Raw genomic sequence first — 15590 nt, forward strand, 5'->3', positions numbered from 1 at the left:
GGAGCAGAGAGTGGACCATGGGAGAAAGGAATGAATAAGGGGTACCAGAAAGATAAGGTAGGCAGGAAATGAGAAAAGAAGGGGTAGGAGGGAGCCAGAATGGGGAATGGAAAAAGAGAGAAGGGGAAAGGGGAGAGAAATTGCCAGAAATTAGAGAAATCGATGATGATGCAGTCAGACTGGAGGCTAGCCAGGGGGAATATGTCAAATGTCTTTCACTGGGAGAAATCTGCTTGTCCTCATGGTTTGGCCTATCGGCGACTCCAGACCCATGGCAAGGCAGCTGACTCTTAACCATCCTTTGAAGTGCTCTAATGAGCCATTCAGCTGCAGTGTAGGTGGAGGATAAAAATGAAAAGGCCACCAGGTATTGACCTAGATCAAATTCTGTCACAAAAATGTCTACCCCAGCCGAGCCCAGTCAACCTTTCCAAAGCCTCGTCACAGATATCCAACTTAGATATAGTTGTACTCACAAAATAATACCTTACAATATACCAGATCCCTCCATTTCCTGTCCTGAGTACTGCCTGTTCCATTGGGACAGCCAACCCATCAGAGGGCCAAGGCACAGAGGTATACAGTCAGAAACCTGAGAATCCTCAATATTAGCACCAAAATCTATGATGTCCTTACTTAAGGAAGGCGATAAATGCTTTGAAGAAGTTCAGGGAAGTTTATTCTACCAATATAGGGGCTCTCTGGGTTAGAGAAAACCTTACAAAAATTTGACTTTACACAAGTTTTCCCTTGAGAGGTGGTGCTGAGTAAACTAGTGAGCCTAAAGGTAGACAAGTTCCATACTTACTACCTATTATGCCACTGGCATTTAGGGCAGCATGAAGATCCTCCATCTCCGTCCAGCCAGTTGTACACAGATATAGAAGGATTCTTCACTGCTGTTTCCATAACAATTTTTTTTTGCCAGTCAGGAGTGTTAGCCCTGAACCTGTAGCACCAGTGGACCACTCTTAATCTGACCTCTACCCTTTGACCTGTTTGGCATGAGTGACTCTACCAAGAGCCAAAGCACAAGGCCATGACTCCAGCCAACATAGCTCTCTGGGTCATTAAGGGATGCAAGCCTCCAAACCCTATGACAAGTTTGTGGTCCGCTTAGAGGAGTCAAGTTCCATGGTCCTGATGGAACGATTTCCAGGTAACTGACTGAGATGGTGGAAATTATAGTATGGGTACTTGTGGAAATTTACCAAAATGCTCAGGTCCCAACTGCGACATTTCTGACATAAATGGGTGATACAGAAGTGTAAATATTCCATTCAAAACACCTCAGGAGATAAAGCAATCCCATGCCTGCTTGCAGCAAGTTCTAGACAACGTTCAGGCATAGACTAATGAAAGGTATGTAATATTGTGTCACTAAATTGCTAGGCAATAACCAAATCTAACAAGAAAATATCCAACAATGATATAAAGGCATTATTGTGAAATTCTCTTATCATCATATCCTTAAGCAGTGAACCACTGATCAGCAAGCTAACTAGCTCGGTCACAAATAAACTGTAGGCTGGATATCCTCCGGTGAATTAGTCATGTCCTGGGGCCCCAAAACTCTTCCCATCATCCATGATGCACAATTCAGGAACAAAATAGGGATCGGGGTTCAATTCCCTCTGCTGTCTGTAAGGAGTTTGTATGTTCGTCCCGTGGCCACGTGTGGGCTTCCTCCGTGTGCTCCCTCCAACATTCCAAAGGTATGTGGGTTAGTGTTAGTAAATTGTGAGCATGCTATTTTGGAGCCAGAAGCATGGCGATACTTGCACGCTGCCTCAGCACGTATTCTGACCTCTGGTTGTTGACACGAATGACACATTTCACTATGTGTTTCAATGTTAGATGTATAAGTGACAAATAAAGCTAATCTATCCAATCTTTCTTTTCTAAATGGGAAATGCCGAACTTGCCTTGTTGATTACAGTTCCATCAACACCAAAGACTGTGTACGGCAAAGCAACTCACTTGATTGATGCTTTGTCATCTACCCATTGAAATGGGTGATTTGGAAATGTCTAACCCTTCCTTTATTATCTAAGTCCTGGAATTTCACACCCAACAACATTGTGCATTTATCTCCACCCATGGATTTACACAGTTCAAGAAATGTAATCTCGTAGGAAAGTTCAAAATTCAACATTCAAAGTAAATTTATTATCAAAGTATGTAAATATCACTATATATGGACCTGAGATACATTTTCTTGCAGGTTATTCAAAGTAGGACAAAGAAATATAACAGAATAAATGAAAAACTACTCACAAAAATTGACAGACAATCAATGTGCAAAAGAAGACAAAATACAAATAATAGTAAAAATAACTAAATCAATGAATGTCAATAGATAGATGGATCGACAAACAGACAGCTAAATAGATAGATAGGTAGATAGATAGATTGATTGATACATAGATAGATGATACGAAGAACATGGGTTATAGAGTCCTTGAAAATGAGTCCATAGGTTGAGGAATCTGTTCAGAGTTGAGATAAGTGAAGTTATCCACACAGTTTCAAGAGCCTCATGATTGGCGGATAATAATTGCTCCTGAACCTGGAAGTGTAGGACCTAAGGATGCTGTAAGTCATTCCAGATGGCAGGAGCAAAAAGAGAGCATAGCCCGGATGGTTGGTGCTTTCTTGTGGCAGTGCTCCTTATATACTGTATGTGCTTAATGGAGGGGAGGGCTTTTCCTGTGATGAACTGGGCTATATCCACCACTTTTTGCAGCCTTTTCAATTCTAGTGCATTGATAGGCTATATACCCATAACCCGGACCCAGGTGGAGCAAAATACATCCACAGCATTATCTTGGGGAACTTGATGGGTTGAAGTTCTCAGTCATTCGCCAAAGTTACAGCAGCCTGACGTTTGAAGGGTAATAACTGTTCCAGAACCTGGCAAAACTATTCCTGAATCTGAGAAACCTGATGAATCAGGAAACCTTAACCTTTCATAAACTCATTAGATTTTATTTATCATTTAAGAAATAGACACACTGTATATCCCTAGAAACTTAGCATCAGTCAATTGTGCTGAATGTGGTAAATAGTTAATTCACATAATTTTGAAATGAATCTGCAACATGCTGACATGACTAGACAGCATTTTTGACGGGGTGAATTTCTAGCAATTGAGTTAAGTTGTGTATTGTTACTTTTCTGTAACATGTGGAGAAATACATGTTTATTTTGCTAGGAAATGAATCATTCAAAGAAACATTACTACAGTGGGATGGTCGTGGAGAATGGGACTATCAATATTGTACTGAGAGGACAAGACAATTCCTGATGCTATTGTAGGTGTCCAATGTAAAGGAATACACTGTACAATTCTATTATTGATAGAAATATTGCATGTACAGAAATTATATTCAAGGAATTAGAGTTGCCTTAAATTCTCCATGCTAGTTTATATCTAATGATTGCAAATTGCTGTTATTTACATATTTATATGGAAATATGCCAAAACCAGTACACAGTCTGATAAAATGTCTTGAACTTTAAACATTAACTCTTGTTATTTTCTCTACAGATGCTGCCTGACAGTCTATTTGGAATACTTCATGCTTTTATTTCTCATTGGAGGCAACAATTCTGAGATAAGCACTCTGAAAAGATTATATTTGTGGTATTTGTTATATTTCAATTAGTTTCACGCTTAGCCATCAATTGTCAGTTTTACTCTTTGGCACAACTCCCTACAGAGAGGAAAGGAAAATTGGGTAGTTCAAGGTTTGAAGTACATTTATGATCAAAGTACCTATCACTTATACAACCTTGAGATTATTTTCCTCACAGGCAGCCACACAACAAAGAAAGCCAAAAGCAAACCCCATATATGTATATAAAAAGACTGTCCAACACCCAATGTGCAGAGAATAAAAACTACATCAAGCCCATAAAAAAATTAAATTGCCTGTAAAAAGACTGTCAAACACTCAATGTACAACACCATGCAAACAGTAACAGCAAGCAAATAAGTCCATAAACAGAGTCCCATAGTTCAGCACAGAGCCAAGTGAGACACTTTGAGCAGCGATCCAAACCTGCCCATACCTCATTAACAGTTCCACTTTAATAGTTAATATACTTGGGACGGGTGTTTTGTCTATGGTTTTAAGAGCATACATGAGCATTAGCCAATGGTTGACTTTTGAAGTCAACTGAACAAAATGTGTGGAAAAAGTTGTTCCTACCGGTCGGTGAGACTTGAACTAGCCTCAAGCTTCACGAGAGTAAATTTAGGACGGAGATGAGGAACTGCTTTTCCCAAAGAGTGGTGAATCTGTGGAATTCTCTGCCCAATGAAGCAGTGGAGGCTATCTCAGTAACTATACTTACAACAAGGTTGGATAGATTTTTACATTAAGGGTTATGAAGAAAAGGCAGGTATGTTGAGATGAGTCCATGGCCAGATCAGCCATGATCTTATTAAATGGCGGAGTGGGCTTGACGGGCCAGATGGCTGACTCCTGCCCCTATTCCTTATGTTCATATTTTCTTATGTAAAGTTAGTTAGAGTTTATTGTCATATGCACAAGTACAGGTGTGCACAGATTTAATGAAAATTTACTTGCAGCAGTCTCAAATGCACATAACATCATAAACAGCATTCACAAGAAAAACATAAACATAAATTATACACAATTTTTACAAGAAAGTAGACAAAAAAACTCTTCTTGGACTTCCAGCCAGGTATAGGTATCGATTATAACAGATGTTTCGATGACAAACTCTGCCATCTTCATCAGGAATTATGCCTACCATCAAGATGGCAGTCTGTCATCAAAATATCGGTTATAATCGATACCTCACCTGGTTGGAAGCCAGAGAAGAGTTTATTCGTCATATATGCCAGGAAAACAGTAGATCCTTTTTCAATAAAGAAGGCAATTAGAACAAAAAAATGCCTATTTTAGTAAAAAGTGATCATAGCGTTGCTAAATTGTAGTAATTAGAGTTTTGCAGGTTTGGTTCAATAACAGAATGGTTGAAGGGAAGTAGCTGTTCTTGAGTGGTGGTGTGAGCCTTCAGGCTTGTATACCTCCTGCCCAATGGTAGCTACAAAAGGATGATATATCCCAGATAGTAGGGACCTTTGATGACAGATGTTGCTTTCTTGAGACACTGCCTTAAAAATGAAGAACTTTAGTCTCTCTCTCCTGCTCTACCATTCATTCAGACTATGACATATCACTTAACCCAGTGCTACTTTGATGTGCTAATGCAGTTCAGAAGAGTTTGGCTGTAACGTCTCTGTCACAACCAACCAAAGAGTCCTCCCTCACTGCCCTTTCTTTGTAAGCCTATAAGAGATATTCTTAGTTTTAGCCACTTTCCATTCAAGAGCTATTGTGAATCATTGTCCCCACTTTTCTTTGGTAAAGTGACTCTCACCTTAACAACCCATCAAGCTGAGAAATTTAAATCATTTTTGCTTTTTCTTTGTCAAGATCTCAAATTTAAGATTTCTAGTAACTGAGTTCATGACAAATGGAAGTGATTTTTCTAGATTTTCTTTATGAGAACTTTTCTAAATTTGAAAGCTCATATTCTCAATTTTCCTTCTAAAGAAACCATTAGAGCAACTGAGGTTAAAGTATTTGCTGACATCTTATTTTCACAAGTTTTTCATTATTTTCCGGTGATGACAATTGAGATAAAAAGTAAATGTGCATAAAGATGGGAACGAATCATGAACAAAATATTGCCAGACATGATGTTAGTCAAAAATGAAATTATCTCAGACTTCTGTATTTTTGTTATGAGGTGGCAGTTCTTGTATTTTCAAAAGGTTTAGGAAAAAGGTTATAAGAATTCATAGACTGTTCACATTCACAATACTAATGTGTTAAACCTCACAACGCAATTAAGAAAAATAAAACTTGCAAAAGAAGCTCCTTGTTTCTTACTACAAGAAAACCCTGCAGCTTGTTTAGAGCATTAGAAAGTTTTGGACAAGAACAAGCAATTTGGCCCAACCAAAGCTTGCCAAATCCTTATTCACACAGTGTGTTAAAATGGCTATCGAGTTTAAATTTGAAAGTCTCTAAGGTACTACTCTCAACTATATAACTAGGTAGTTTGTTCCACATGTCCACAACTTGCTGCACAAAGAAATGCTTCCTGATGTTAGTCATAAATCTCCCCTTAACCAGTCTCCATCTATGGCCCCTTGTCCTTGGTGATGGATTAATTTTGAAGTGGCAGTTGCCATTCACCTTACTTATACCCTTAATGATTTTGAACACTTCCACCATGTTTCCTCTCATTCTATGTCTTCTTCAACTCAAAAGATTTAATTCTTTCAGTCTTTCTTCATAGCTCGTGCCCTGCAAACCTGGAATGAGTGTAGTCACCCTTCTCTGAACTCTCTCCAGTGCCTTCTCATCCCTCACACAATATGGAGACTAAAACTGTACACAGTACTCAAGGTGTGGCCTCACAAGTGCACTATACAGCTTAAAGAGAATGTCTCTAGGCTTGAAATCCACTGAGTGCATTATAGAGCCCAACATTCTATTAGCCTTTCTCATCGCTTCTGTGCATTTCGATGTTGATTGTGATGAGTCCACCAGCACACCCAAGTCCGTCCCATGCAGTGCACTTTCTAACTCAAGACCCCGCATTGTATATTTATTTCTAATACTTCTACACCCTATATATAGTACTTTACATTTACTTGCATTAAGTTTCATCTGCCATTTAACTGCCCACAACTGGATTTTGTTTAGATTTAACTGTATTGATTCTGCTGTCTGAACGTTATCAACCCACCCCCCACTAACTTTGTGCGATTGGCAAACTTTACTAGTTTATTTGTGATGTGCTTACCTAAATCATTAAGTTAAAAATAGCAGCAGCCCCAAAACTGAGGTACCCCATTCTTAGCATCTTCTTGGTGTAAAAAAATTCTCTCACCGTAACTCATTGTTTTCTGTTTTCGACTGAATTCTGCACACCTTACCTCCTGTAATTTGATCATTAACCTCTTGTGGGGTACCTTGTCAAAAGCCTTCTGAAAGTCGAAGTAAATTATATCAACCCTTCCATTGTTATCATAAATTTTAGTTGCCTCTTTATAGAATCCTGCGTATTAGTGAAACATGATTTCCCCTTTCTGAACCCATGCTGGCTTTCTGTTAACATGCCTATTCTTATCATCTACCTTTTCCTTCTCACTCTTTATTATTGTCTCCATTATCTTATTTACGATACGCGTTAAGCTTATTGGTCTATAGTTACCAGGGTCAGCATGATCACCCTTCTTATATGTTATGAATTGTAAAGCAAAGATCTGTGCAACTTACTGAGTTAAGTATAAAGCAGAAATTTCTGGAAGTAATCTGCAGATCAGGTAACAGTTCTGAAGGGAAAAGCCTATGTTTTCAGTATGTTCTCAGTATACTCAGTAGCTGACGAAATCCTGCATGGGAGGTTGGAGAAGAAGCTTTGTTACCTGACGTTCAGGAGGAGGTAGTAAATTGGATTAAGCATTGACTTCACAGGAGATGCCAAGAGAGTAGTAATGGATGATTGCTCCTCTGACTGGAGGTTGTTGTTTGTCATCTATGTCAATGGTCTGGATGATAATGTGGTAAACTGGATCAGCAAATTTGTGGATGACACCAAGATTAGGGGCATAGAAGAGTGCTAGGAAGGCTATCAAGGCTTGCAGCAGGATCTGCATCAGGTGGAAAAATGTGCTGAAAAATGGAATTCAATGCAGACAAGTGTGAGGTGTTACACTTTGGGAGGGCAAACCAGGGTAGGACCTGCATGACGAGCAGTAGGGACCCGAGGAGTGTAGGTGAAGAAGGAATATAGATACATAATACATTGAAAGTGGTGTCACAAGTAGATAGAGTAATTAAGAGAGCATAGGGCACATTGACCTTCATAAATGAAAGTATTGAGTGCAGGAGTTGGGATGTTATGTTGAAGTTGTATAATAATTTGGTGAGTCCTACTTTGGAATGTTGTGTTCACTCTTGGTCACCTACCTACAGGAAATATGTCCATAAGATTGAAACAGTGGAGAGAAAATTTACAAGGACGTTGCCAGGACTTGAGGACCTGAGTTATAGGAAAAGGTTGAATAGGGACTTTATTCCCTGGAGTGTAGAAGAATAAAGGGAGACTCAATAGAAGCATACAAAATAATGAGGGGTATAGATAAGGTAAATGCAAGCAGGCTTTTTCCACTAAGGTTGGGTGAAACTAGACTCAGACAGTGGTGAGAGTATAGAACCAGCTGCCAGTGCAGGTTGCGGATTTCGGTTCAATTTCAACAAGAGGCAAATTAATAGTTCATTACAGACTAGATGGTTCGAAGGTCCTGTTTCCTTGCTGTAGTGTTTTATGACTCTATGACTCTATTACTTGAAGCATTTGAACAACTCGTGTTCTCAGTGTAACTTTTATTTGCACAGTTTGCCTTCTTTTACCATTGGTCTTTGTCATTCTTTGTCTGTTTATGCACCACATGGCTTACACCAGTTCTCACTGAGGAGACAGCAATGGAAAGGGTGAGCAGTTTCAAGTTCCTCGGTGTCAACATCTCAGGTCCGAGCCCGAGGCAAGACCCAGGTTCTGGGTCCTTGTCCAGTCTCGGGCTCGGAGTCAAAGCCTTGTCTCCTAGTCCATGGTTTCTAGTCCTGGTCCCGCTTTCCCTAGCCCAAGTCTGCATTCTTGTCCCTGCTCCTGGTCTGTATCCTGTCAGGTCCCTACTCTAGTCAAGTCCTGTTCCTTGTACTTCAGTGTCTGTGTCTCGCAATTGGGTCCGTTCCTAGCACCCCCTTGTGACAGTATATACTTTGACGATAAAGTTACTTTAAATTTGTAAATCAGAGTTATATTTCTAACTGATGATCCTTTATTGGGGAATGGTTACTAATTTGAAATCTTCATTCTCCTTCACCTGAAACATATGCAGCCTAACCTGTTCAGACTTCCATATTCTCTCTCTTTCATATTTCTCGAATCCGCCATCATTTATCTTTCAAAATTATTGACCTCATCCAGACCAAAAATGCTTTTCATTTGGATTCTTTTTCTCCAATCTTATAGACTTTGATCCATGCTCTTGTTTCTACAGAAGCTAGATCCCTGAACAGTATTAGTACAAGAACAGGTGTTTTGGCCCTTGATGTACATAGTCCATATCCCCTCATTCTCTGTCCTTTCATTTATACGTGTAAATGTCTCTTAAACTCTGATTTTAGGTCCAGCACCTCCTCTGGCATCACATTCCAATTTCCTACTATACACTGTGTTTTAAAAAAAAAATTGTGTCATATGCCTCCTCTAAAGTTTCTCCCTCATCCTTTAAATTCAACTCAAGTTTAATTGTATTCAGCCATTCATGAATGCCCATGAATACAGCCAAACAAGACAGTGTTACTCCAAGGCCAAAGTGCAAAACACTGTACCAACAGTCGCATACAGCACAAAGCACGCATAGCACATGCAGGATAGCAAGCACATAGGATACAGCCACGCAAAAAAAAATAGTCCAGACCCACTCCAGCTTGGACACTGCACCACACTGCCCCCTACTGTATGACCACCACTATTTAACATTTCCATCCTGGGGGGGAAACTCAGACCATCTCCCTTATCCACACCTCTCATAATTTTATAAATATCTATCAGGTAACCCCTCAGTCTCCAAAGCTTCAGAGAGAATAATTGAAGTTTTCTCAACCTCTCCTTATAGCTAATGCTGTCTAATGTTCATCAAGAGACCCAGCACCTCCTCTCCCTTGATATAAATATTTTCCACGCAGATCTCGTTATCCTTTTCTGGGACAATATAATTCGCATGTTTGGTCTAACAGCTTCCGAGGACAGAGAATGGAGGCACAAAAAGTAGTGTTGTGAGGGTTGACTCTGGTTGCACAGAAATCCCAATTATTAACGGGCAGAGCAAATATGCCTTTGACCACGTTTCATGTGCTAAGTGATAAAATAAGTCTGGTCTGGAACTTTCCTTGATGCAAGATAACAAATGAAGATACAAGATATTGTGATGCTCTGGGGGGGGGAGGGGTGTGGTCGACAGCCCACCCCTGCATTTCTAATGACCAGCACGGTTTACTGTTCTTGTGTTAAAATGCTTTGTGGGATTATGGTGGGAAGTTCCAGTTCATTTATTGTTACATTTTAGCTTGGGTTATTTGCTTGTGTATTTGTGGGTCACCCTAACTGTAACCAGGGTGATGGTCACCTCCCCCATCTGTATGAGACTGGCTGGGTTCACTCTCCAGGTCATGGTGCCTGGTCTGTTTTGTGTTTATCACAATAAAATGGTTGTTGAGTTAACGAGCTTACTCATCTGTCATTATAGACCAAATGCTCGCCACAAAATTCTGTGACAACCCAGTCAAAATGCCAGAGGAACTCAGCAAGTCATACAGCAACTATGGAGGGGAATACACAGTTAAGTTTCAGGCCAAGATCCTTCCACTTTCTTAGTAGTTTGTGCAGCATCTCTACTTTCTTAGACATGTCACCAAAGACTCTGACAAACTCCCATAGATGCACAGTGGAGAGTATCCAAACTGTTTGCATCGTGGCCTGACATGGAAACGCCAATGCACAGGAACAGAATAGACTCCAGAAACTGGTGGATACAGCCCATTTATCACAGGTAAAACCTTCACCATCAACGAATACGTTGACACACACAATGCCACAAGAAAGTAGCATCCGTCATCAAAGAACACCACAGTCCAAGCACGACACATCTCACTACTACCATCAGCCAAGAAGTACAGAGGTAAAGGGCCCACACCACCAGGGTCAGGAACAGTTGTTACCCTACAACCATCAGACTCCTGAACCAGCGTGGATAACTTCACTCACCACTACTCTGAAATGATTCTACAACCTACAGGCAACATACATCAAAGTTGCTGGTGAACGCAGCAGGTCAAGCAGCATCTATAGGAAGAGGCGCAGTCGACGTTTCAGGCCGAGACCCTTCGTCAGGACTAACTGAAGGAAGAGTGAGTAAGGGATTTGAAAGCTGGAGGGGGAGGGGGAGATGCAAAATGATAGGAGAAGACAGGAGGGGGAGGGATGGAGCCGAGAGCTGGACAGGTGATAGGCAAAAGGGGATACGAGAGGATCATGGGACAGGAGGTCCGGGAAGAAAGACGGGGGGGGGGTGACCCAGAGGATGGGCAAGAGGTATATTCAGAGGGACAGAGGGAGAACCTACAACCTACAGACTCACTTTCAAGGACTCTACAGCTTATGTTCTTAGTATTATTTTTATATGCTTTTAATCTTCTTTGTTGGCTTTTTGTCAGACTTTGTTTATATATAGCTTTTCATAAATTCTATTGCATTTTGTTCCTGTAAATGCTTGTAAGAAAATGACTCTCAAGCTAGTACATGGTAACAGTACATACTTTTGTTAATAAATTTCCTTTGAACTTTCAAAGACACTGAAACTCAGTTATCCATGATCTTATATCAGGCTGACTATCAGGCGAATATCTGATGGTCATCTCAGTTTGCAACCCATATCTATTGAGTGGCTTCCTGCTTTGACTCAGTCGTTTGAGCTCTGTTTATTCACAAACCTGTCAACTTAATTTCAAAACTGATTATTGCTTGCAGTTTACATTTGAACAGATTTCTTTCAAACTTTGGTCCTCACTTGTAATGATCCCTGCTATCCACTTAATTCCTGAAGAGCGTGCTGTGACTAACATTCCTACCATGTGGTTCCATGATTACTGCTGTAACCCTCTCACAGGGGCTTGTTAGCTAACTCTGCTAACAGCCACATGGCTCAGCGGTGAGCAGGTCACCTTTCATAAACAATATACGTCCAAGGCTGGTGTGATTTGCGGTTCAACCAAACAGGAACGTAGGGAATTCCAATTGCAGAAACCTCGATTTGAGCAAATGCTTTATAAATACTGCTCATACACAATTATCGATTGGCAAGAAATAACTGATTGTACACTGTGCAAAATTATAAAGGAAGTAAACTTACCAATTTCAAATTTATCAGATAGTTAATAGGAAACAAGAAAGAAAAAATAAATAAATAAGAGGACCCACTGCAATTCAACCAGTCTAAATGTACTCACAATGTTGGAGCTCGTGTCATGTCTGCAGTGGTTGGGTGTACTGCTTTAATCACGGTGCTGATGTCTCATCACAGATCTCAGCTAGAACTTCCTTTCACAGATTCCTTTGTCTTGCGAAGTGCTCCATGCATTAGGGTCTTCTTTGATTGGATATTGCAGATGTCCTCCCCACTTCTCCTGCTAAAAGACCATGAACCCGACCACTGTCCGTAACAAATCTCTCTCCACCCAGCGCCCTCTAGAACCTTCTCCCGATCCAACATCCTGACTGGCTGAGATAACATTTTTAAGTTGAACAACATGGCTCCTTATCTTCAGCCGAAACCAAAACATTTTACCAGAAGGACACACTGCTTTGGCAGAAAACTGCTAAAGTGCAATACCTCACAGCATAGCAGTAGAAATATCAACCAGGGCATTGCATTCCTTCCTTGCCCCCCCCCCACCCCCCACCACCACCAAAAATAGTCATCTCCTCATGACTCTTGATTTTGGAACTTATTAAACCTATTTTAATTTTCACAGCATTCAAATGAATATCATGATTTCAGCACCTCACCCCCCCAATCCATTTGTAAGTGGGAGTAACATATCTCACCATTGGGATGGTGACAACACTGTGTTTCCCCAGTGCTTCGTTTGTCAGCCTGTCTGGGGTTTCCTGACTCTCTGAGACCTTCTTATCCCATCATTAGCTTCTTCAGCCTTAGGCACTCCTTGTGACTGTTCCTGTTTGCTTGGAGATTCCTCCCCTGTCTATCACTCGTTCCTTCTGGTGACTCAAGTCCCCTGGCCAGCTGACTGAACTCAGCTTCATCCCCAATTATATTGGAGCCCGGTCTCCCCTCTCTGTCTATTATCACATCTGCCTGTCCATTGGTGGTCCTCTCCATTCGATCCAAGTCAGGGCTCAGAGATTCAGAAACCTCTTCATCAATTCTAGGGGAGTTTGGATAGGGTAAACCATACCACACTCCCATTTCTTCTCAGTCTGTACCGTAGTGAGTGTCTGGTCCCTCTTCAGATCTCTGCACTGAAATCACACTGCTGTCAGCAAGTTGTCTTTCTGTTCTGCTCCTCCTGTGCAGAGTTCTCCTGCTAGGTGTAGGTCTGGGTTGGCATGTATTTCCTAGGGGTAGAAGGTGATACTGATGGAGAATTTTGACAGGACCATACCCATCCTCTGGCATCACCTGGAAAACTGGCACATATAGCATCTGGCTCTCCACTATGTAAGGTGTAGAAACCAAACGGCTGGCCAACTTATGGTTCCCCGGTAATCCCAAATTTCTTATTAAAAGCTCTGTCTTCAGGCTTCAGTTGAGGGACCTAGTTTTTTTATCATATCTCCTCTTGCTTTCTTGCTTTTCCTTGGCAGCAGAAACCGTTGCTAGCTCATAATTTTTTTTGCAGTTCTTTCCTCGTGTTAGATGCACATTTGAGATATATCCTCTGCAGAAAGTTGTCACCGCCAGCTCCGAAACAGAGGTCTTACAGGTAATTTTGCTTCGCACCCAGACATAAATAGCATGGCAAGTATCCGGTAGCTTCATTTTGTGTACAATTGCAGCAGTGTAACAAATGCCCAATATGCTGACTCCACTTGTTCTTTCGTTGGCACCAAGGGTTCCAAGCATGTCTAGCAATGTCCGATTGGATCTTTCAGGCTGAGGATCACCCTTATATGGTGTGGTCCTTAACTTCTCGACTGCAGGCTTGCCCAGTAACTCATGTATGTGCTGACTCTCAAACTCTCTTCCCTGATCACTGTGTATCCTTCTTGGGAGGCCACGATGAACAAAATACTTCCTCCCATAACACGTTGGCAACTGTGGATGGTCTCTGATCCTTTGTGGGGAAGGCTTGGGCATATCTGGTGTAGCGATCCATGACGACCAAGACATTTGTGGCATTGCTGGAATCTGGCTCTATAGAGAGGAAATCCATATACACTAAATCAAGTGGTCCCACACTCTGTAAGTGAGATAATGGACCAACTCTTGTAGGCAGCGTCTTCCTCCGAATACATCAGATCCAGCACTTACAGTACTCTTCAACCTCAGGCTGCATTCGGGGCTAATAGAGCCAATCTCAGACCAATCTGTAAATCTTGTCAAACCCCAAATAACCTGTATCATCATCATGAAGTGACTTCAGTACCATCCTGCAATATTTCTCAGGGAAAGCAAATTGAGAAAGCTGAGGCCTGTCTGGAGGAGATGCAACCCTGTATAAAACTTTGTTCCTCAACTCCACTTTGTCCCATTCCCTCATCAGTAAGGGAATGGTAGGGTGTTTTGCCTTCTCAACTTGGGCCATATCCCCTTTAACAACAGACGACCAAATGGCACCAAAGGTTGTCTCGCTGGGCTGCTGCCCATTCACGGGACTCAAAGGCAGGCAGCTGCTTCACAACTAGAGCAGTCAAGTTGCAATATGCTTGTGAAGTGGCACAACCAGAAGCTCCCAGATGATCCACAGCTTTATCAGGCCATAGGCTTGCCTCTGATTTCCCCACTGTGGAAAACCAGCACATTGCTTTATCAGCACAGGCAGGAATGCCCTCCCACTCTCCGTCCATTTCGGACACCTTATGCAAACGACAGGACAACACATCAATGTTCTGACTCCCTGGATGATATCTCAGGCTGAAATCATAAGCAGACAGCGTCACCAGCCAATGATAACTGGCGGCATTCAACTTCGCTGAAGTCAGAATATACAGAAAATCAGTGGATTGTTGTCAGTCCTCACCTCAAACTTGACACAATATAGATAGTCATTTAACTTATCCACCATGGGTCTATTTCAACGGCAGAAGCTGCAATTTGTGCTTAGGGTAGTTTTGGTCGGGGGGGGGGTGACAGACTCCAGCTGATGAATGCAACAGGCTTCAAACCTTTACCTAGGTCCTGATATAGAACACCTCCTAAGTCCTCAAGGCTGGCATTGGTATGCAGTACATACGACAACTCAGGGTTGCACAGGTGCTTTAGTCAGCAACTCTTTCAGCAGCCGAAAGGCCTCTTCACATTTTACAGCCCATCTTTCTCCAAAATGCTCTCAAGGCCTGAGATAAACCTTGCCTTCTTCTTCCTTCGTTCTCCTCTCTCTCTCTTCCCCAAAGAGGGGGGCTAACCACACAGAAGCTGATTGAAAGGGTAGCTTACTCTGGAGTAGTCCTTCACAAATCTCCAGTACTACCCACAGAATCTAAGGAATGGATGTAGGGAACTCACATTCTTGGGCCTTGGTCATCTTGTCACCACCTCTTTCGTGGATGGATCCATAGCTACCCCATCTATGAGACTATGAGTCTGATGTAGTTGACTGACATCTTACAGAACTGGCATGTCCAGTGACAGTATTAACCCTCCAGCTTTCAGGTGATTTAGCATCTTCAGTACCCTCATCACATGTTCCTCCAGTGTATACCCAAATAAAAGTTCATGTCACCAACAGTCT

This window comes from Mobula hypostoma, chromosome 7 (assembly GCF_963921235.1).
Source record: "Mobula hypostoma chromosome 7, sMobHyp1.1, whole genome shotgun sequence".
NCBI lineage: Eukaryota > Metazoa > Chordata > Chondrichthyes > Myliobatiformes > Myliobatidae > Mobula > Mobula hypostoma.